This window comes from Castanea sativa, chromosome 5 (genome assembly GCF_040712315.1).
Source record: "Castanea sativa cultivar Marrone di Chiusa Pesio chromosome 5, ASM4071231v1".
Lineage (NCBI taxonomy): Eukaryota > Viridiplantae > Streptophyta > Magnoliopsida > Fagales > Fagaceae > Castanea > Castanea sativa.
In genome coordinates this window covers 28278941-28300680 of record NC_134017.1, presented here as the reverse complement: position 1 = coordinate 28300680, position 21740 = coordinate 28278941, and the positions used below count along the sequence as shown (strand labels likewise).

The 21740-nt window shown below is 32.8% G+C and overlaps 1 pseudogene; it reads left to right on the top strand.

Moving 5' to 3' along the window:
* Positions 1-21740, top strand: part of LOC142633470 (hyperosmolality-gated Ca2+ permeable channel 3.1-like) — a 98068-nt pseudogene that overhangs the window by 24796 nt on the left and 51532 nt on the right.

Genomic DNA, 21740 nt, shown 5'->3' with positions numbered 1-21740 from the left:
CTTTCCCCATTTTTTAAGCTTCAGTCACTAGGCCCACCACCAGTGAGATACTATCAGAGTCGAACTCGCTATCTTTGCATCGCGTTTCTTCTTTTTCTTCGTCCTCTCTTGCCCTTTGCCATTGTTTCTTTCCTTTTGCATTTCTACCTGCTAAGAAACCAATGGATTTTGCTACCAAGTGCCAACTTCTACTATCTTTCTTCTTAAATTTCCTTTATTTTACTTTTTTTTAAATGCTGAGAAACCAATGAGTTTACTGTCAAACCACCAACTCTATTTCATCTTAAAAGAACAAACTTAATGGGCTGACATTGGACAAGTCTTCAGCCTTCTCTATTTTTCTAATTCATGAATAATTTGGACCTGTTTGCATAAAAAAAAATTAAGAAAATAGATTTTAATTTAATATATTAATTTATATAAGTTGAATATATGTCTATATAGTATATACACAATTTTTTAGGGATCATTGAGCTAATATATATATATATATATATATATATATATATATATATATATATATATAAAACTATAGTAATTCTAAAACAGTATACCGGTACAATATTGACTCTCTCTTCCAAAACCCTCTCCTCCTCTCCAATCAGCCTAATCAACCCAGCTTAACTGGCAATTGCTCAACTCAAAAACTTAACAAATACAAAAAATAATGATACCAATTTTTTTTTTTTGGGCCTATACTCCGGTTCCCCTTAATTTGAAATCCTGAGTCTATCCCTAGGCCATGGCTACTAATATTGATATATATACTACTTAGTGGGTTGTTTCAATCAAAGACAAATATGGAAGAGGTCTTGCAAAGAAATAGCTCAATGCCAGAAGTTCAATTCATGTTCTCAACCCTTGACCATTGAAAGATGGGATGGTCGCATTCAATGATAAATTTGAATATTCAATCATAAGATTTTACAAAATTATTGAATAACTACTAATAATAAATATATATATACATATATAATTATTAAAATATTTCATCTATATGCTTGTTTGGTTAAGGCTTGTGAGAGAGACATGGTTCATATTACTTGTTCCATAATTTACAGAATTAGAGGTTACCTACCTCAATGTGACAATTGGAGAATATTCAAACCTTGACCTTATGGATCAATTAGTTCTAATTAAAATTTGAAATGAGTGTAGTGTGCACCTACCGACACTTCTTTCTAGGGATGGAAGGGGGCGGGGCGAGTTTGGATCATGGAGGCCCTGTGTCACGCCCCAAACCCAAAAGGGTCCCAAGCATGAGAAAATATCTCAAAGGTACCTGTTGATTTTTCCTTTTTGGACAATTCAATCTATAATTTATTATCAAAGTACAAACATCAAGAATTATCATAAAAATTTCATTAATGATACTAACAAAGTAAGTCAATACTCTATGCAATAATTACAAGGACCATTGGCTATAAAAGAATGGAAGTCTGAATAAATACAATTACATATCATTAACTTGTCTCATCAGTGAAAATAAAGTTATAACCACTATTAGATATAAAAGAATTAGTCAAGCTTATTCTAGTGTGTTCATCTAATGAGCAACATAACAAAAGCCCAGCCTCCATCAGTAGCTAGTCTAACTACTGCTAGCTACATAAACCTGTCTCAAAACGATTGTTGCATACTCTGAAAAGTTTGTAAAAGAATGTGATTGGACATAACCCAGTAAGTAGCATAGTTAATATAGGTGGGGAAAATGCAAGTTTCATGATATTGAGCATTTTACAAAACATACTATAATTTGGAAATTTTCATTTAATTTATGCAAAATCAAATTCATTAACCCAACAAGAATGAAAGAAATAATATAGTAATAAGCTTCCCAAAATAACTATGAAACTATATTTTATTCACTGTGAGCCACAAAAATGTCCAATACCATTTCAAAACCTGAAACCTCACTCAAGGTGCCACCAAGACATCATACCGCCACAAATAGGTCAGAACCCAAATACACTGGCATGATATGCACCTCTTTTGGCATGTGGTTTATTGGCACTGCCTAACCTTACCCACACCCACACCCTCAAGGATTTAACTTTCCCCCTCATGGGTAGTAGGGGATAATGCACCATGTAGTACATCTTTTGCATGTGGTCTCTTGGCCCTGCCTAGCCTCACCATTACACTCAAGGATTTACCTGTGTCATGCAAAGTGAGAGCCTCCAACCTGGCTTGTCGTCATGAAGACGGGGTAATCACACGTGAGAAAGTCGTCGTCACAAAGACAGGATAATCACACATCATAAAGACGTTGTCACAAAGATGGGATTATCACCAACATCATAGCACAAGGGCAAACCCACATCAAAAGCTCACAAGTTAAATGTATTCAAATACATAGTTTACTTCCAAGTAATTTCATAAGATATTTCAATAACCAAATATCCACATTATTCTCAAAGTTCTCAAAACCATTTCTTGTCAAAAATGTTTTGCATCAACTTTCCCAATTATCAAAGCATATTTAAATTTTCCAATATATCATAAATCCATGAATTCCATTCTCAAGAATTTAGTCAAAGATGTTAGTATTTTCCTTGTTAACAAATCAAGCATTTCTCCATATGCAATAACAAATATGATGCACTTTCAATGCCACATGCATTTCCCATAAATGATTAACAATAATAGTACAAATAGTAAATTTCAATAAAACCATGAATAATGCTCCAAAATGGTTTTAACCATAAAACATTTGAGTACAATAATGACTCATTTTCAAAAATCTCATTAAGAAGCCACTTACCTTGGAATCCACAAAAAGCCTCATTCTCCAATCTCCAAAGGAGATTAGCTAGAACCTAAACAATATCAAGCAACCTATCACGATAAGCATAAACCTTGGCATTATGTCTAGTTATGAGTTAGAGATTGCTAACTAAGCAATTAATTAGGCAAGCCTAAGTATTTAATTTTATCAATAATATATTCCACTTCCAAAGTTTCTCAACAAATTAATTTACAAGGCATAGACTTCAGTTTGTAGACTTAAATCATTCATAGTATTTTCCTTAACATAAAAAACTCAACACTTTATAAGTGGTTCCCACAAGATTTACACCACATCAACAGATACCAAAAATGACAATATCCTCCAAGAGTAACAATTTAAATCTTTAACTAGTTCCAAATAAACAATTAAAATTACATTCACCATCTATTTCATATTAAAATCCAAAACCCCCAAATCTTCACCACTTTAGATAGCCACCATTGTAAAAACTATAAACTCACTCATCAAATAATTTCACCAACACAAAATCCATATATTTATATAAACACATGAATATCACTTCCAAATCTCATAAATCACATGAGTTTCATTATCAAAGCTTAGATAAAGAAAGCCTCTAGTAAAAGCATATGAACCCACCAAAAAGATTAGAAATTTTATCTCAAATAAAAGAGATTTAGATGCCTTAGAGATTTCAAAAGAGTTTTATGGTGATCTTGCCGTGAAAAGATGGTGGAGATGGTGGAGGATGAGCACTAGTGAGAGAGTGAGAGCAAGAGAGGTAGAAATAAGTGTGTATGTGAGTGTGTTTGCAATTGTGTTTGAGAGTTAAATAAAATAAATGAGGCACTCGACCAAGAGGTAGAGATATTTTGCATAATGTGTAGTTGAGGGGAATGGGGTAGATGGGGTCACACGTGTGGCTCTCCAAAAACCTGATCCTTTTTTGTGGGTATTGTGCCGGGGCGTTACACCCTATCCTTATCTTGTCTCCTTTTTGGGGTGAGGAAAACCCTTACAAGATGGTGGATGCAAGGGGTCGTTTAAAGGAGTCACCACCTAGTTTTTGCAATAGTCTAGGAACCATATATATAGCGTCCTTTCGAAGAAGGACCTTTTGATCTTACTACCAAATATATGAGTTTGGAGTTAAAGTACGATCTTGGGAAGGTGTTATGCATCCAAAACTGCCTAACAAAAGGTTCGCTTCCCATCATTGTGTCTTATGTCTTAACCCTATTAAAGGTACACTCAATACTTGTATCTAACTCACACGCACACTAGCATACATCTAGCAATCAATATGACATCAAACATCCCTAACCATGCATCTATCATGCTTACAAACAAAGCCTACCATACATCTAATCATGTACATCACTTCATCCTAGCATTCATCTAGCATGACATAACATTATCATCATCAAATATCAACATATGAATCATCAAATCATAGCAAAGATATAGGAAACAAGCACATCATATCATCATTAAAAGCATTGCATGTACACTTTGGAAACACTTAACCAAACAAGCATGTTCATCTCTATCATCAAAGCAAGACCATAAATGCATGAACATTACAAATGCATAACTTACCCTTACTTACCTTGTTGCAACTCAGCATCTATGGCATCATGAATGAGCATGTGAATGCATGTTCATATCATTGAAACAACAAAACCCTAATTCTAACATGTGAGACAAAGCAAGCAATTAAACATGTGAAACATGGACTTTAAGAGTATAAAAACATGGAAAGAAAAGATAAACAAAATAAACATGTAAAAGCAGAAGCAAAATAAGAGAAACAAAATTAGAGTTTCTAAGCAAGTTCATGTGTACGCATGAACAAGCGCTCATGCGCATAATCAAGCCTGCGTGCACAAGCAAGATTATGTGCACACGAGTTCCAACCCAGAAAACCCTAAAACACAAACAAACAGAGTAAAACACTTAAACACGCATTCTAGCAACCTAATAGACTTTTAAAACATACAAAAACGTAAATCTAGGCTAGATAAACAATGTTAAAGCACATTGAAACAAGAAAGCAAGACAAATAGAAGGATTAAAAGCATGAAAAGAGAAGAAAAGGAAAAAGGTAAAGTTTGAGCTAATGCCTTAAATAAAATCTCTTCAAGCTTGATCTTTTACCATTCCCCTTAGTTAAATCTATTCACAAACCAATAAGAAAGTGATTAGTAATATTAAACTCAAAGATCAAGGCTAGAAAAGGTCATAATTAAAAGAAAATTGACTTGATGATGTTTTGTGAAAAACTCCCTCTTTGATTCACTACTTCTAGTAAATCTTAGTATTTTCCTGTGAGATTTTTATGTTTTTTAAAAATATACCATGTAAGACTTTTTATAGTATGAAAAAAGAGTTTGGAATGATCCCCAAATGATGTGGGATTTGTTCTAAACCTCAACATAAATGCAGAAAACTTGTTTTGTATAGTTTTTTGGAAATCGCTATGAGTGTGCAAGATCTGTGCAGCGTACATATGCAAAAAGCTGTGTGTGTAGGCTGATTCTTACATGCGCAGGCTAATTCTTGCGTGTGCATAGTGAGGGTTTTCTTTGATCTTATTTTTCAAAATTTGATATATTTATGCATTAAAAGATATATTTTTCATTTTAAAATTTCTCAAGTCAATTTAACTTCTGATTGGGCCCTAAACCAACATTGGGCTTAGAATTCAGCATTATTGGGGAACGGGGGCTCAAGTCGTAAGGGATGCAAAAGCGGTGTTTATAAATGATTGCAAGGCAAGTTGGATAAAGGATGAGTCAGAGATTTTTTTAATAGTCCTATTGAGATTATTATGACATATATTGATGAGATAAAAATTAAACATAAACGAAAATGGCAATCATAAGAGTATTGGGAGAGAAGTAAGACACAAGTGTTTTGAAAATATTAGTCAAGTCCCTTTGGTCGATTCACTCAAGTGGGTTTCCCCTATCTTCCCTAATGTTTAGAGTAATTCTAGTTTGAGAAAGGAGTACAGGCTGAGATTGGTTGGTAAGATATAGGGAATAATTTAGGATTGTACAAAAAAAAAAAAACTAAATTATTTGTATAAATAAGTTAAACATATATTAAATAAAAGATGTATATATACATTCTGAGTAGGATGAGGTAAGGTGGGGTGGGCTGAACTTAACCCATCCTTGTCCCATCCCCTTTTGAGGTTGGGAAAATCTGCATGGAAAATATAAAAGATAAGGAAACACAATGTCTCACAATTACTAGAAAGATTGTTACATAATCTTTTCCAGAGGAGTGCATTGAATATGACACTATTAAGTACATATTGAAAGTATTTATGCTACACAACATTCTCAGAATGATGAACGTAAACATCAACATTAACATATACATATACACAAACTAACAAATTAAATTTTGACAATTAATAATTTGTAGAAACCAAAAACAACTACACACACACACACACACACACAAACACACATCAATAACTTAAATTTATATGTTTATATACAAACATTATCAAATAACAAATTTAATGAGTTTTTAATAGTAATTTTGAATTTTTTTCTATTTTTAAAAATATTTGATGTAAAATACTAATTCTTATTTACCTTTTGTTTCCATTAACTTATTAGTATAACTATTAGTGGTGTACCAATATAAAAGGTCAATGTTATAGTTACCAAAATCCTATAATTGTGAGCAAAAATATATCAAAATAAATAAATAAAGTTGCAATAAAAGAAAGATAAAGCAAAGCAACTAATAAAATTGTTCGTGTTGGAAAACACAGTTTTGCATCTCATACAAAAACACATAGTAGAAATAAACATATCTACGTCATTTATGTGAGATAACATGGAACATCTATATTTTAGAAACATCACCACCTCCTCAATTCATTGATTTTCTCCTTAATCATCTTATATATATCTTTTATACTCTTACCGCTACCATTAATGAATTCATTTGTCAATAGTAGCTTGTAATCCTCTCCTAGCTAATTTGGATTGCCCTGATGGATTGACCAAGTGATACCAACTATGGCTCATAATACTCACGGAAATCGTCGTGATCTCGTTGCAAGAAGGCATACCTTGATGCAGTAAAATTAAAAAACAAACGAAGATTAAACTTAGGAAGGCATTCAATCTGTACCCCAATTCCATGTATGCCTAAGACGTGTGGTCTTTCAATCAGTTGTATACGTACTTGTTCCCGAGAGTAAGAGAGTGACTTGATAAAATATGTCTGTTTTTCTTTTAATCATATATATATATATATTACTGCAGTTGTAGTTACTTTATTTAATACCTCTGATTAAATAAACAATTGATTATATAATTGGGTTAGCCCTTTAAGCCAGCCCAATTGCGTTTTAGTATGTGACTTGGGGTGGAACCAAAAGGGACAAATAAAGCTCTAACTCCAATGGGTTTTGGACTTATCTGTCAACTTTTGACAAGTCCAAAGTTACCATTAATTACATTTAATATCACTATATAATCATAATTACATTCTAAGCCTTATTAATAAATTATATCTTAAAACTTTATTATCTAAACATTAACCCCTTCATGACAATATTTATAGTAATACAATGTTCAAATGTTCATGTTACTATTATTTTAGATAATAGAACAATTTTATTACTTATAACATAATGTCATACATAGTATTATACAATAGGAGTTTAGGACACTAATCCTAACAGATCAAATGACATATTCATTGAAAAAACTGTCCGAATGATTTATTCATTGTATATGCACCGCATGACATTATCTATAGTTTATCCTTCTTATTTATTATTAAAGTTAATTGAATTTTGGATAATGCATACCATGGTAGAAAAATATTGAAGGTATGTTTTATAGGAAGCTTGTTCATTATCAATAGCATTTACGTCTTTCTAAAAAAAAAAACCTTCAAAACCATGGCATTATGGAGTTTTCGTAGTTAATATTGGTAGTTTTATTCATGGATTTAATGCAATTACATTCATTTATTTTTTATATTACACTTTTAAATGAACCATTTCCTTTTTTGTCTTTTTTAAAATTAAAATTATCATATTGAGACATTTTAATATTTTATTGATCTAGTGTAAGTACAGTTCATATGGTTTTGATTGATACAAGCAATGACTTTGCTAATTCTATAACGAAGATGGCTCCAAAGATTGCCTAATATTCTTAGAATGATGGTCATGTTATTAGTCTTTTTTCTCCAAAGAAACACATACAAATGAAAATACATACAATCACACACCTAAACATTAAAAAATATATAAACATAACTGTTAACATAAGTATACACAAACTAACACACTATAACCAATAACAATTAATTAATAAGAACAAAAAATTGAATAAATGAATACATACATTAATAAATTATATTTAAATGTTCATATACAAAAATTCATGAAGTAAAAAATTGAATGAGTTTTGAAACGTAATTTTATACTTATTTTATTTTCAATATGTTACTTATGATTTAAAATACTACTACTTATCTACTCCTTTGCACAAACTTATTAACATAATTGTTCATAGTGTATCGATGTGAGAGGTCAATGTTTTAGCTAATAAAAACCTATAATTTTGAAGGGAAAAGAAAAGAAAAGAAATTAGGGCAAAGACATGCAATGAAAAAAGATAAAGTAGAGGGACTAATAAAATAGTATAAACTATTTGCATCTCATACAAATCATGTGCAACATAAAAGAAAAGCCAACATCTACTTTTATTAAGCTTGAACATATGAGCTTTTGAATTTTCTAATTAGGGTTTATAGAGTCATACTTTTTGTGCATCTACTTTGCATCTACTTTGAAAAAACTCATCAAGAACACTTGATTCATTGATCTTCACTTAAATGACCACATAATTGTCTGTAAGAGTGGGCTCTCTTCCTTGACTTCAAAATTCTAGTTGTGTGCTACTTAGAGAGTTGAAAAATATGATATTTCTTCTCTTTTTCAGTCATGTAGCCAAAGAGGGTGAGAGAGAACTTTTCTCACTTAAACCTGTAGTGTGAAGACTTAGGTTTTCATCAAATGACTAATCTTTTTTTATTTGTTTTTAACGCATAATGGATCAGCTAATGGACTAGCCTATGTGGGCATTTTAGAGTGTGGCTTGAAGTGGGGTCGAAGGGAATTAAAAACACTAGTTCCAATGGGTCTTGCAACTCCTGTCATCTTATGATAGGCCCATAGATATCATTAACCACAATTTATATATTTCACTATAAAGTTTTGGTTGCACTCTAAGTTTCTATATAATTATTTAATCTCCCCAAGACTTTGTTAAATAGCAATTAATGCGGGGATTGAAACGGCCAAAAAAAATCCTAAGTGTTGTGGGGTGAGAGAGAACCAAATCCTAGCTAAATCCCACATCACCTAGTTAAGGGCAGGGTCTTGTGCCTTATACGGAGACCTTGGACTCCAACTGGTATGAGCCTTCTAAAACCATAAGGGGCAACCCAAAGTGGACAATATCATGCCAATGATGAGCTAGGGCGTGACAATTAACCTTTCCATGAAATCATCCATAGTGAAATAAAGTTAATGGTTACTATCACTTTATAAATCCCTTCATCTTAAGTTCTTGAATTATTAGTTTAATCTCTTGATTATTTTTATATTCTTATGAAGTCTAACTCTATTGAATATAAATTATAGTAACTCCTTACTAAAATGATTAGACATAATACTCTAAGTAATTAGTTCCAATTTTAATCTTTTACAAGGGGATGTTTCGTGTCTCTTTTTCCAAAGTAGAAGATCTCACTCCAAAGTAGAAGGAGTGAGATTTATTTGTTCAAGTAACAGTAAATAGTAGAACAAAAAATCACATAGAAGCCCAATTCAATGTATCTCAAACACTTGAGACACATTAACCTATCAATCAAAAGTCACTAATTCCACGAACAAGATAGATTATCATAATTGACATGCTATAGTATTTGTAGATGGAATGCCCAAATTTCATAGACATGAACTAAGATTTATGAGTTTACATAGAACTTTTGATCTTCTATATGTGAACATCGTTTTCATACTTAAATAATGATGATGCCAAGAAAATCAGTAGGCTGGATGCTTCGGACTTGAAAGGACTACTGGTTCTTTCTACGGCCTGAAAAAGAAAGAAAAGCGTATCAAAGGCGACCGGGGCTGCCGGCCAAAACTCCTCCGATGGCAAAGTTAGTTTTTTCCTCTAAGTTATTCGAATTCCAACTTTTTTGGAGTAAAAACTCATCATACCTTGGCCTTGTCTGAAGCAGCCTTTATATAGTGCTCTTATAGACGGTTATTGAGATGGGAACCTCTCCTGGATTCGAGGCTGAAACGTAACTGCCATAACCGTCCAGGAGTTACATTTCTATTTCACAACGGATACATGACCGTTATGCGTGGGATAAGGGATTGTCACATTTTATTCGGAGATTCTCCCAAGTATGGTACCCTCGTCCTGAATTTCCTTCGTCGTGTGCACCTGCTGATTCCAAATGTAAAATCCTAGTCCATGGATCCTCATGTGGACGAGTCTTCTCAGGGTAGGCTGTGCGCACCCCACGGACGAGGGATGTAACTTCGCTCGCCCTCTGGACGTCCTTGTTCGTTACCCTCGTCCTGAGGATAACTTCTGGACGGCTGCCGAGGTGATATCCGTCCATGGACGGGTTGGGTGGTTTGAGTGTTTTCATCCCACATCAAATAACACATAATGCATCTTATGGAATGCACATAATGTCCAATAACTTATGCACAAATAGGCTCAAAAAATAAAAAAACTTTCTTAAGTCCTAACATAGAAGTCATTATAAAGGACTAAAAATTCAGAAATAAGGCCATATAAAATTTTCCCAAAATAATTTGAAATTGTAATGCTTTTAGATTCACATGAAATGACTTCATTTACTTGTGTAGCAAGGGCGAGGAAAGTCATTATTAAGTCAAATTTAAGAATGATTCTAGGAAGATGATTAGGAAATCATTTGAGAAACTACATTGAATATGCCTATCTCAATTGCATCTTGAAAGTCATTTCATTGCCCAACATTCTCAAGGTGATGGTTTCGTAAGTATGCTTTCTTCTTGTCGTTTAAAAGAAAGACTAGCACCAAACACGCACACACACACACATATGGGCAAAATGTGGATAAAATACCTAATTAGGTATTGTTTCTTAGGTATTTGTTTTAAAATTCAATCACATGTCTACTTAAACAAAGCATGAAACACATTAACATTGTATTTTTTTTCTTCTTCTTTTTCCTATGTATGCGTTAAACCCCATTTATAAAACTAGTGAGAAACCATGGAACTGTAACCACTCTCGATTCTCACCCTTAATTTTAGACTTCTAAATGTTTGAAGAAATTAAATCAAGCTTCTCTCTCTCTCTCTCTCTCTCTCTCTCTCTCTCTCTTTTCACACGAACTCTCAAACTTGTACTAGTACGTGGGAAGAATAGGGTTAGTGATTCCTACTGCATTATTGGTAGGCATTGAAATCAATGTCAAAGAGATTCAATCAGCAGCTGCTTTTTCTGATCATTACAAGCATTCCATTTACATTGTATTGGTTAGCTCGCCCAAGCTTGATCCTAATGGTGCACTTATGTATATGCATTGTTCCTTTAGCAAATTCTGATTTGGGTTTATTTTGAGGTTTGGTAGAGTTTTTGTTTGTCAAGGATTAAATTCATCCATACTGGTAACCTATCCTCCATGCCCTCTTGGAAATTTAGAAAGCTAAAAGTTTTGCGTACTTGGATTTCATCGAAGTTGTATAGTAATGCAAAGTGGGAGTTCACCGGAGTTTGAAATTTTTTTAACAGCTTCATGGATGCTCTGGAATTATAGGAACACAAAATGGAGAGGAGAAATGCTCCCACAAGCTAAACTAGCTTGGAAGAACACTACGGCCTGCAGGTATGTTGAAGGAAAGCTCTTGACAGAAGCTCAACTTGGTAATATCTACCTACAAGCAAATTGACTCAGTAGGGATTGCATTTATTGTTCACAATAATAACGAGTCAGTGGTTGTAACTCATAATGAGAAAGTTATTGGAGAAAATCAATGGATGATAGCCCAAGCTCTTATTTAGACTTTGCTATTTTTCCATGAATTGGGTATTATATGAAATCTTCATGTGGAATGCTCCAATGCTCAAGTATTGGCATGAATTAACTGAGATGACATTGTGCTCAACGAACTTGGTGACTTAATGAAGATGATTCAAGATCAAGAGTTGAGACAAACTTTCAATAGTACTATTTTAAACTACAAAATTCATGTGAACTAGATGCTATTTATCATTTGATCTATAAACCTATATTTTATGCATTATTTTAAACTATAAAAACTTGAATTTAAATAATTAATTGATGACATGACTATTGATCTTTGATCACCTTGAAATTTTACAAGCATAGAGAATAGACGAAGATAATGTAATCTAATGGTGAATTTGTCAAAATTTGCATACAATTAAAAAATATTAAATTGTACAACATTACTTAAAGTTACATTAGGTATAACTTTAACCCATATATATATATATATATATATATATATATCGGATGTAGAATCACTCTTCTCACTGGATGATGATTACTCTCCCGAAGCTTTGGTAGTTATGGCCTATTCTACTTCTGAAGATGATTCAGACCTAGATAATAATGATGATTCAGGCCTAGAAATCCAAACCCTTTACACATCTTAACCTATTATAGCCCTTCTAACCAGCCCCACACCCATAGCCCAAGTACACATCCTTCTTGACACTTATTCCAGACCCATTCTAGTAATAGCCTTGTTTGATACAGGAGTAGCAGCAACAATTCTCCATCCTAAGATTTGACTTGAGGAATTTTGGTTACCCCATAATCAGATGTTCCAAGTGGCAAATGAAGAAACATTTCTAATCACCTAGAAAAGTAAGCCTATCTTCATTAGAATCTTTCCAACCTTTCCAACCCTTATCATCAAACACCAAGTCCTTGGTTCCCCCCCTTACAGGTAGAGACTTTCTTATAGGATTTGATCTCTTTCATCAAATACCTAGCCTCAAATGGTCTTTAAAAGGATTTTTGCATAAAAAACACTTTCTCACCTAGATCCAAGTACCTCATTTATTCACAGTGGACCCATTTGACTCTTTGAAACTCTAGATTATCAATGACTCTTGTGCAAATAGCCACTCTAAATTCCTCCTTAAAAATCAAAATTCTTTGTGGAAAAACCCAAAATTTTTCATACAGCTCCCCTTTAAAAAAAATGAAGATTTTATTTCTACAAAAGTCAGTCATAGAGAAATGAATCCAGAACATTTAGCCTTGGCTAAGCAAGAATTATCTACTCTTCTTTTAGCACCACTTCAACTAGAACCTCAAACCAGACCACAAAATAAACCTTCTCTTAAGCAAAAAGACAAATAACCATTATACCAACCCCCAGATCCAACTGTTGGTGCTTCTTCAAGACCTCTAGATATGAACATGTTGGCTATAGATCTTGACCCTCCAAACCCAATTTCATCATTTCTCAAAACCCTTACCCTTGAAGACCCAAAAGAACCTTTTGTGCTCCCAATAATTAATGACACAAATCTAGATTTTTTTGATCTTGATCTCGAAGGTGTATTTCTGGCAGAACCAAAAGTAGAAGAAGATGATGTCCTTTGCCCTAAACAGCCTCCTCCACCTCCACCACCAATTTTTCCTCCATTACCTTTTATTCCTAACAACCAAATAAGATTGACCTACTCATCAACCATAGATTCAAAACACCTGTTCACCATTGATAATACCCCTCCTTCCAAATTACATGATGGGATCTTTAACATGAAGCATCTCATATTTCGTAATCCATGATTTTGGAAAGAGAGAAGCCATCTCCTCTTCGTTGAGTGTGTGTGTGTGTGTATATATATATATATGTATGTATACACTCGGGGAAAGATGAGTTTGTCTTGCTAACATTCCTTCCATAAGAGTCTACATGATATATATAACCAAAACCGTAGTTTTTTTCTACTTCCTCTCTACACCTCCAAAAATGACATTTTCGTGGACTTTTAATCTTGCTCTTATGTTTTTATGGGCTTTTAAGCTTGCTCTTATGTTTTTTCCTATTTAGGTCCAACACGATCTCTCTCTTTTTTCTTTTCTTTTTTTTCCTTTTTTTTTAAATTTTTTTTAAAATTATAAAATTCAAGCATAATTCACAAAAATCATAATCAAATTCTATAGTCACACACATATAAAAGAAGGAAGCCGTAATTCTCAATTAATTCCACAAAACTATATTAAATGAAATTTTGAAAACATAATTAAACAATAATCCATTAATCTTTAGCATATATAATAGTCACAAAAATCGTATAGATTTCCAATAATTAAGAGACTAAAACTCTTATTTGGCAACAACAAGAAGATGTTATCAGAAAACAAAGAGGAAAACACTTGAGGAAGAGAAAAACAGAGATACAGACCACAAGAAAAAAGAAATTAATTTGAGTGTAGTACAAAAAGTTTATGAAAGCACACTTGCCACGCCACGTTAATTATTACAAACTTGTAATATGACCTTTGGAGAGTATTAGACCCTTAGCATTCCCATTTAAGTGCGGTGACCCACGGACTCTATTCTTCACTTTAATTGGAGTTTATCTGTTTTTGACTTTATAGTTTATATTGCGAGGTAAAAAAAAAAAAAAAAAAAAAACTTAAAATTGATCTGAAGATTTTAGAATCCCAACAGAACAAGAGTTCATGAAAATACAAAAATCAAAACGTCATATAAATAAAAGAATAAACTCAATCTAACCGGTCCAATTAAAAACACATTAACATTATCTATTTATATTTTGTGGCTAAATATTAGGAACATTATCTAAATATCAGGAACACTTATTCCTACTAAAACTAGTCGAGAGGAGGAACAATCTATATAATTTTAACTCAAACCCTTTATTTCTACCTCCTCTACAACTTCAAAATTTCTCGTAGGTTTTTTCACTATTTACCTCCAACATGATCTTCAAGAAACAATGTGTTGATGGAAAAGTGGTGTTAGTTCCTGTGGTGTTAATTCCTGTCCTGCAGGAACAAGAAAGAGGATGCATGAGGATGAGTTTTAATGTGCTCTACACCCGTAAGGACAAAGCAAGAAACCCTCAATCTGAAGGTGACCATGCTAGGGGCGGCGCTAGTCTATATTTAGGAGGTTCAAATGAACCCCCCCTGACTTCAAAAAAAAAAATTATATATATAAAAAATATATTTTTGTTAGTTTAATACTTAAATTTATTTTTAAAAATATTTTTGCACACCCTGAATTAAATTTTACACATCTTTATTACAAGTATTTCAAACTCTAAGGGTAAAGAGTAAGTGTTTGTGAATTGTAAGTGTCACTCTTTTTTATAAATTTATATTATGTGTGTGAGTGTGTCTAATATTGATTGTATGCATTACTTTTTATTATAATGTTATTTTTGTGAATTATGATATGTGTAGATGTTTGTGAGTACAATATAAATATAATATAAATTTATATAATTTAATAATTAGAAAATAGAAATGGTTTGTTACATGTGTGTATTGTTATCATGTTATCATAACTTTTTGTTATAAAGTTAGTAAAATTTAAGAAAAAAATTGTAAAGTTAATGTTTGTCCAAGCATTTGATTGGTTAAGTAGATACGTAGTGTATAATTTTATGTATGAATGAGTGTGGTTGTGTGCGTCAATAATTAATACAAAATTAATAAGTTTAGTTTAGTCATTTAGTTTAAAATATTTTTATAAAAAAAAAAGATAATAACAATTGCATAAAAATAAAAATGTTAGATAAACTTAACAAAATAAAATAGTCATAGGTTTACAGCTACTCACATTGACAATAGATACTCATAATGAACTATCATATAACAATTAAAATTTTGAGAATTTGTAGAAGAAAATTGTAAAACTTCATATATTAATTTTTTTTTGTCAATAACTCGATAAATTCAAGTTCTTTTTCTACTAATTTTTTAATGATCCTCCCAAACAAAATACTTGGAGCCGCCATTGGACGACGCTCACTTTATCTGTGCGGAGAAGAACACTATTGGTGTGACCGATGTTGTTGGCAATTGGGCTAGATATGGCAACAATCACCACTCAATCGTATCGTGGACCTAAGACAAGCTTTGAAGGAAGGTTTCTTGAATACCAAGGCTATGGGTTCATCCACGGCTTGTATTGTGACTTTCAAGGATTATTATTTACGTGCTATTAACGTGGGAGACAGTAGGTTTAAGATTTTCAGGAACAGTAAATGTGTGTATAAATCGCGGATACAACAACATGGTTGTAACTATCCGTACCAGTTGGGAAATAGCATGACATGTGACAAGCCATGTTCAGCTCTTGTAACAACAGTGGAACGTTTATTACCTGGACAATATGTTCACTGCAGAAATCGAAGATATTATCAGTAAGGGCACTTTGGAAGGTGTAAACACAGAGAAGTTGGCTTCCACTATTGCACACTTGGCATTGTTCAATTCCATGGATAAAAATGTCGATAGCCCATTTGCACAAGTTGCTCGGCTGGCTGGACTGAAGCACAACGGAGGAAAGAGAGATGATATTACGGTTATTGTTGGCCATGTTATTGCATAGATTGAGTTTAGGTGTGTTATTCATACAAAAAAACAAAAAAAATTTAGACCTGTTTTGTTTTAGTACTGTTCTTATTTGTAAAGAAAATGTTCTGCGTTGAAACAGTGCTGAGCCTTTTGGCTCTTAGCTCAGCTTTGTATTGTGTTTTTTGATCATCAATAATATTTCATTCATCACTTTGTTGGGCTCGTGGAGTTCAGTTTTGTGAATGTTACAGTTTTAAATGGGATATTTTTGTTAACTTAGACCATAGAGAAGAGGCTAACCTGAACTGTTTTTTGCCCCTTTTTCGGACTCGTTTGTTTGAGGAATATATTTATTCCTTCAGAATTAGAGTTTGCTATATGTATTTTTCTCTTTAACATTGTGAAAATTACTGCAATTATATGAATGTAAACATATTACCGAACCATGTAAATTGTTGTTTTGGCTTGGGTTGGGGTGAATGGAAATTTGGAACTAGACCATATTGCCAAAGCTTAGTATTGTTTTGCATCTTTGCGAAGAAATTGTCAAATCATTTCCAATAATTAAGAGATTAAAATTTAATTTGACAACAATTATTAAAAGAAAAAAAATTGACGAAGACAACAAAAACGTTAACAGAAAGCAAAGGGAAAAACAATTGAGAGAGAGAGAGAAAGAAATAAGACAGACCAAAACAACAAGAAAAAAATTAATTTGAGATTCGTTTACTAGAAAAGTTAATTTGAGATTCTAAGTTTGTTAATGTAGAGACTAGAGATTGCATGTTTTTTTTTTTTTTTTTTTTTTGGTGTGGAAGTGATAGAGACAACTATTCTCATTGCTTGTTCCATAATTTATAAAAAGGAAAATCTTGTTATACACTATCATTGTATATTTTGTACACTCTTTGAAATCATGCTTTGAAAACTCAATTTTAGCTAAAATTGTAAAATTATGAAATAGTGAAATCGTGTTTTGAAATACCGAATTCATAGTTTTAATTGAAATCTTGTTTGTGAAAGCACAATTTTAGAGACCTTAACAAGTTATACATGGGACATGTTAAAGCATTCTACACCTGGGATGCACAGGTGTGGCTCCAGGGGTGCGGTCGACGCAGCTGCACGCGCATCTGTGGCGTCTTTTTTTTTTTTTCTCTGATTTGGGTGCCAAAATGTGCCGAATTACGTGTCAAAAAAAAAAAACAAAAACTTAAAGACTCAGGCAAACCTGTACAGCTTACATTGGTGAGTTTGATCTAGCAGTGATTAGTTATTTTGAGGGAATTGAGAGTGAGAAGTAGAGAAGAAATGCAAGGTGGCGAATGTAAATCGAAGAACAGAGACCCAAAGAAAAGTAGAAAGCAAAGAAAGTTGAAGATGAAGATGAGAGATTATACAGGGGAAGTGGAAGTGTCAGAAAATGTGTGGAGTAGAAAAGGTAAAAAATAATATAGAATACGAAAAATGTTGGAATTATATATATATATATATATATATATATATATATATATATATATATATATATATATAAAGCAGAGACATCATGTGGGAGAGCATGAGGTCCTCTTATCACATAGTGTTGAGCATGAGGTCCTCTTATCACATAGTGCTCTAATGTTGCATTTAACATTTTTTTTTACATCTTTCATTAAGTTTTTTTTTTAATATTACTCAAATGTTCACATTAATTTATTTTATTGTTATCTTACTAATATCTCATTAATTACCTAAGCTTACATCACACATTGTTCTATTTTTCACGTTTTTTTGCATACCTACCGTTTTAGTATTTTAAAAAAAGAAAAAGAAATATTAATAATTAAGAACTAATAGTAATAACTAACCATATAAGACCCTGAAGAGAGATAGAGAGACATAAAAATATTATAGATTGTTAAATAAAACGCACTATTTCACTATATATTACCAAAATAAAAGACCTGAGACTAAAAAAAACTTAAAAGAGAGAGAAAAGTAAGAGCCAAGGTTACCACATCTGTTATACTGTCTTCCCACCACCACCATGATGCTGAAACCCTTACGAGTATTTTTTTTTCTTTAATCTATTTAAAATTAGGGGCTTAAATATGATTTAGGTTTGGGTAATTTTGTTGGATATTTCTTCTTTTGGGTATATAGGTAAAGAGAATATTTGGAGTGCCATGCAAAGCCAAATTCTACCAAGGTTTAATTTTAAATCATTTATAAGACACATGAATATACACTTGCCCATGTCATGTCTTTATTTCGCACTATCGATGAATAGAAGATCGTGAGAGAGTTAGACATATTTTCATTTTATGGAATGAAATTTGTGAACACAATACAATTTAGTTGAATTTCATGGTCTTGCTACTTTTTCCATTTATCTTTGGTTTCATTATTTATTAAAAAAAAAAAAAAAAAGAAAAAAAAAAAAGAGAGACTTTGAGAAGGCTACAAATATGTAGTGAACTTACTGAACTAATTTTTAATATTTCAAAATGTATATGTTTTTTTTACTCTAATTTTTTTTACTTTTTCTTTAAAATATATGTATAACATTATTCAAAACTATCTTACATAAAATATCATAAAATTATCTGTGTATCGTGCGTTGCACTGACAACTTAATAGTTTTTATAAAGCCACTACCCACTAGCCACCTTTTCTGTCATTTGGTAACCTGGAAGAGTTATACAGATTTTTTCATCAGTTTTAATTATCTATGCTACACATAAAAGCACGGACTCCTTAAGGTGAAGTTTGAATGACCATTATATGAAAATATATTTAATAATTTATAAATAAAAATATATTTGATTATTTTTTAATAAATGTATACCGCTGCATCCGTACCTTTTTTTTTCAAAAATTGCTAAGTTGCTATTATGCACCCACAGCCAAACCTGAACCCAAATCCACACCCGTGCTTCTTAATTCTACACTACCTTTCATGATTTGGGTGGATAGTTCTATTTCTTTTTATTCTCTCAGGACATAGGTTATCAAATGATCAAGACGACTCAGATATTTATTAGACTTGTCAAGGTGCATATAGTAAAGTTTCTCAACCACTAAATAATATCTCGAACGTATCAAATGAATATGTTCAAGGACACAATTTGCAGAGCTGGTGGTGCCATCCAACTAATATATCGTTTCTTAATGAATTCAAACTATTAATGGCTTTCTTTTTTGTTTGTTAGTAAGCTATCTATTCCTGATCATTTCTTCTGAATTCAGTTTTCTGTGTTTCTTTGTAAATACAGGCGAAGAGTCAACCTATTTGGCATTTCTTATAGCCACTTATTGGGTTTCATTTGTCACGGATGACCTCCTATGGAAGGCTAATAAGCATGCTCTGCACTGAGAGCTGATGCTCTTATGTCTCCTGAAGTGAAACCATAACAATTTGTGGTTCTTGTTACAGACATACCTCCATTCCCTGTAGGTCAAACAATAGAGGCACAGGTTGATTCATTTTTTAAAAGTATCTATCCTGAGACATTTAACAGATTGATGGTGGTCACAAACAACAAAGAGTTAAGGCATTTTTTTGCTATGTACTTTTTCTTTTTGTGCGTTAATTTGACTGGTAGAGATTGCACAGTACTCGAGGGATTCCTTATTTCCTATGAACTTTAAGTAATATATTTGTCCGTGTAATTCGCTTTCTTCTTTTAAGTAAATTCTCAGCTTTTGATAATGCTAAATTATTAATATAATACATCGATATTTCATATTAGAGGATCAAATTTTAGACAATAGTGCATTTGAGACTAAAATGTGCAAGCTTTCACGATGCATTAGAAAAAACTACCATATGTCAGATGATTATGTCATTTGATATGAATGGTTTATGTTGTGTTTGTACAGAGGTGCTATATGCTATTTTGTTTACATTGTTTGATTCTCTAAAGTGAACAAAATTTGGGAAGAGTTAGAAGTGTACAAGAAGAACCTTGCACATGCTGAAGCAATATATGCAGAGTCTAAAACAACTGGCAAACCAGAAGGAGTAAGGCCCACTAACAGAATTGGCTTCCTTGGTCTGATTAGTAAAAAAGTTGATAGCATAGAATACTATATAATGAGAAGATTATTGAACTAAACCCAAAACTGGAAATCGAACAAAAAGACACTCTTAGGGACAAGCAGCAAGATTCAGCTTTGGTCTTTTTCACGAGCAGGGTGATTGCAGCTTCTGCAGCTCAGCGTCTACAAGCTCAAAATGTTAACAAATGGACAGTTACAAATGCTCCCAAACCTCACCAACTGATATGGACTAATCTTAAAATCAAGCGTTATCAGAGGAAAATACGGCAATATGTCATCTATGTTATTGTGGCCATGACCATAATTTTCTTCATGATTCCATTTGGATTTATTTCTGATCTCACGACACTAGAAAATTTGAAGATATAACTACCATTTTCAAAGTCAATTGTGAATGTGGATGCAATCAAGACAATGTTGGATGCTTTCCTCTCTCAGCATCCTAATCACACTTTCAGATAACTTCCAACAAGTAAGCCCGTTTAATAAAATTCGTTTGGTCCACTTAGTGTTATCCAAACAGCTTGAAATTAAATAGGAAGAAGCCTTTATATGTCTAGTATGTACCACCAAATGAGACAAAATAAAAATCATGTAAGTGCCCGTTTGGTTGGGCTTTTAGGACCCAAAACGTAGCTTTTTCATAAAGCTGGCAGTGGCTGGGCGTTTGGTGAAGCCTAAACGCAGATTTTAGATAAAAGCTGCGTTTTAAGGCAAAGGCAAAACTCAACTTTTCTGAAATGGTGGTCTGAGGTCCATATCTCAAACGCGCATCAAACGTTTTCAGCTCAACGGATAGGTGAGACCGAAAATTACCGAATCACCCTCATCTCTTCTCTGCTGATTCCTCTCAGACGCTGATTCCTCTCATCTCTTCTCTGCTCTGCCTTCTCCGTGCTGCTACCGATCTCCCTGTGGTAAGTCATCTGTTCTTCTTCTTCTTCCTCTTCTGCTTTCTTCTTCCTCTTCTTCTTCGTCCTCTTCTTCTTCGTCCTCTTCTTCTTCTTCCTCTTTTTCTTCGTCCTCTTCTTCTTCTTCCTCTTCTTCTTCTTCCTCTTCTGCTTTCTTCGTTTTCTCTGATCTGTAATGTTTTTTGTTTTAATTTTTTTTTTCTGATCTGAGACAGGAATCTTGAAGGTACGCATTTGATCAAAAAGCACCAAGCAAGACTGATCTGCTACCAAAATCCACCAGGTACCAACAGTGATCCGAAATTTTTTTTTTTTTTTTTAAGATCTGAAACAGGGTGTATTTCATCTAAAAAAAAAATCAATATTGCAACTTCTGT